A 3,958-nucleotide genomic window follows, 5' to 3' on the forward strand; every position below is an offset into this window, starting at 1 on the left:
GTGTTATCAGTTGAAGATATTTTGATCAACGGGACTGAGGAGAAATGTTCACATATTGAAATGTTCACATTTTAAACTAAATAATGTGATTGAATGTATATACAAGAAGAAATAAATTTAATAAAAAAATTTTTAAAAGATTATGATAATAAATAAATAAATAAATGGGCATATGGGAGCTTGCCCAAAATTTCGAAAGGAAAATGAAGGATAGGGGATTGTGGCATGACCATCCCCCAGGGTGGGGGGGGTACTTTCCCACTTTCTGTTTTTCTAACTCTGTCTCTTGATAAGTAGACATGCCCTATAGCAAAAATCTCTTTAAAAAAATGATAAACCTCACAGAATGTAACTGCCAGGGCCCTAAAGCCACACTTTCTCACTTGCTCTCGGCCCACTCCTACCTCTCAGGAAAGCACTTTAACTTTTTCTAAATAAAGTATCCTTTGCTTTGACACAAAAATAAATAAATAAATAATCTGTTCCATGGTTTACTCCAACTTTTATGGGTTCCTGGTGATCTTTAACCTTTTTCCAGGAGGCAGTTGAATCTGTAAAAATTTACAGTGCTCTTGCAGATAGATATGTGTTTTGGATTATTAAGCCCTCATATTTTCATTTTAAAAAAATCTATTATTATTTTTTTTTTAAGAGAGAGACCAAGTGTGTCTTCCAAAAGTTCATGGAAATGTCTAACTTGGAAAAACAAAACTGCATTGATTTCTAAAAATTTTGCACCAAAATAAACTTGTCCTTTAAGTCCATGTATTTGCTAATTTTTTGAAGTGTCCTAGCTCTTAAAGGGAAATTCCTCTCTTGGGCCAACAGGTGGCATGGAGGTTAAGATGCTGGATTCTACATGGCTTACTGAGCAGTTCAAATTCTGGACCTGGCAAGTTGAAAATCATGCTAGGTGCATATGTGTGAGAGTGCTAGAAAGAGAGTGGAGGAGAGGGGACTACAGTGTGGCTATCCTCCTCACCCAGGGAGTAATTTCCCACAGGGAGTAATTTCCCACTTTCTTTCTCTCTCTCTCTCTCTCTCTCATCCCAGAAAGGGCATATTCCCTATAGCAAAACTAAAAATAAATCAGTAAATAAGGAGGAAAATTCCTCTCATTCTTGTAATAAGGACCCCACCAGGACTTGTATGGAAGTCATTTTAGTTATTTTTAAAATTGCCTTCTTAGTTATTTGCCTCTTGTTTCTCTATCCTAAATCAGCTTAAAGCTAATATTACTAAAATATGCTTTCTACTCTTTTTACAAGGCCTTTCATAAATTATCAATATTTTATGTCCTTTTTCCAGAAGTGTATTAATTTTCCTGGATTTAAAAATCAAGATTTAGCATATTGAAGAAGTTGACTTTTGTCAGCCAAGTAGAGTATATTTTCCAACCTAATTCTCAGCATAGCATATTTTCTGTAAGAATGTTTAAATTGTGGTCCAATTACTAATTTTCTTTTTGCTCTTTTCTGCCAAAGTCTTATGTTCAGAAGAACTCCTGCTAAGGTTATATGTACCTATGTGTAAATAGCTTGATTTAGGCATTCCATAATGTATACAAACACCAAAACATATCAGACCCAATAAGGGTATATATATGTAATGTTTACCTATTCATTAAAAATAAAATTTTAGGGGCCAGCAGGTGGTAGGGTGGTTAAGGCATTAGGTTCCCACATGACCAATCATAGTTTGAGTCCTGGACCTGGCTACTTGAAGATCAAACTGGGAGTGCATGTGTGACTGCCCAAAATCCCAGAATGAGAATAGAGGAGAATGATTGTGGAGAGGCAATGCCCCACCCCAAATCTCTCTCTCTCTCTCTGGTAAGTGTACTTTCCCTAAGGCAAAAACCTAAAATAAATAAATAAATAATGGAATTAATAAAATTTAAATATATCTCTTCTATATATTTATTTATGTTTTCTTCTTATAGTTCATATGATCTGTTTTCACATTTTACACTTGAAATTTACTTGGGAATATGAAGACAGGCCTGAAGATTCTTATTTTTTTCTAGATGATTAATTACTAAATACTTATTTGTACCTTTAAAAAAAAAACACTATGGTACCTAGGAATAAAAAGTACAAGGTAACACGATATTAAAATGTATATAAAAATGTATATCAAAGGATTGTAGGCATTTTATTAAATTATAAAAACTATGGTTATTTCCTTGAAAGAAAGGGAGAGAAGTAAAATTTCAACCAATACCATAAATTATAGCAGTCTTCTGGAATTTACAGTCAAGGCAATATAAGATAGTGAAATAAATCTTACAAATTCATATTCTTTGCAGAGAATGGAATTTTTATTTCCTTTTTTTTTTTTTGGAGAGGTTTTTGATGTGCGCTCACCAGAAAGACAGAGAGAGACAGAGAGATAGAAAGCGAGAAATCACCCCCCGGGGGGGATGGCCACACCACAATACCTTCTCCTCCATTCTCCTCTCAGGATCTTGGGCATGCACGCACACATACCCGGCATGAGTTTAAGCCGCTGGGTCCAGGACTCAAACCACTTTCAACTACATGGGAGTCTAGAGACATAGCCATTATGCTAAGTGCTGGTTCCCAGAGAGTGGAATTTTTGAATGGACTCACAAAACAAATCTTAAGTATTAATGATATGATTCTGAAAACCATCATGATTCTTTGTAAGTAGAGAAAATAAAAAATTTTCCTGAAATATTAACACTAATAATATTGGAGATATAATGTGAGAGAATATCATCGTTAATTTTATTAATGATATTGTTCATCCAAAATTTGTTAGAACATTATTACTAATAAATCAGCACAACCTACAATTGGAAAAAAATCTACATGAGAGTCCATACAAAAAAAAAAAAAGACTGAAATACCGAGAGGATAATTACTATTACTGAAATGAAAATCTGAACATAATAAAAACTTCAATTTTTTTTCTAAATTAATTTATAATTGCAAAGGAATATCCTATAAATTTCAATGGTATTTTCCTTTTCACAAAGCTAGATGATTTTACCTTAATCTATAAGAATAAAATTGAAGGATTGGGGGAGGGGCCTGGGGTGGTGTAGAAGATGAAAGTAGGGAGGACAGGGGCCCATTCTCTGAGGTGGACAATTCTTGAAGCCTCTGTTTTTTTTTTGAACTTCGAACTCTGAAACCATTGGTGGATGGGTTCAGTCACCTACAGCACAAATTTCATTGAATTAATTCAAGGGTTAAATGATTTCAAAAGCCCTGGTTTCAGGAGAGGATTAAACTTTCATACTGGGGCAGTGGTTCACTTTAAAACACAAAACAAACAAACAAAAATCCTAAGAATTAACTGATACCTGAAATGCTCTTGAATCATGAGATCCATTCAGGTCTTGACAGCATCTAGACCTATATCTTGAGCTACATCGTTAAATCTTTTTAAGCATGTGCTAGGTTTCTGTGAAAACTTCGTTTAAATGTAAACTTCATACCATACTTGTCAGTTTTTGTCTTAATAAAACTCTAGATTTATAAAAAAAAAGAATAAATTGACATCAGAAATAACCTTATTGCAGACAGAAGTAATACTACCTAAGTATCTCTAGTCAACACTTAAGTATATTAAGAAAATGAGTAATTAACCCTATATTAAAAAGACAGCATGGTCACTGAAACAGCATAAAAGTCGTGATGAATGATCATTTATAAACATGTGTCGATAATGTCTAGGATAATATCTTTGACTTGACTAATATGCAATTTATTCATGGTGAGACATACCATGTTACACTGTAAAGTGACTAAATGTAAATCTTAATAATAATATTTTTTAAAATGTGCGCAGGGTTCCCTCTTAGTGTGTCCATTTCTTCCTTCATATCATGGAAGGACTTTCTTATCTCCTGTAGCTCATTGTCTCTTTTCTGTTCCAGCTCATAGTATTTGTTCAACATGAATGTTCTAAATTCTATCTCAGACATTTT

This window comes from Tupaia chinensis, unplaced genomic scaffold (assembly GCF_000334495.1).
Source record: "Tupaia chinensis unplaced genomic scaffold, TupChi_1.0 Scaffold000259_1, whole genome shotgun sequence".
NCBI lineage: Eukaryota > Metazoa > Chordata > Mammalia > Scandentia > Tupaiidae > Tupaia > Tupaia belangeri.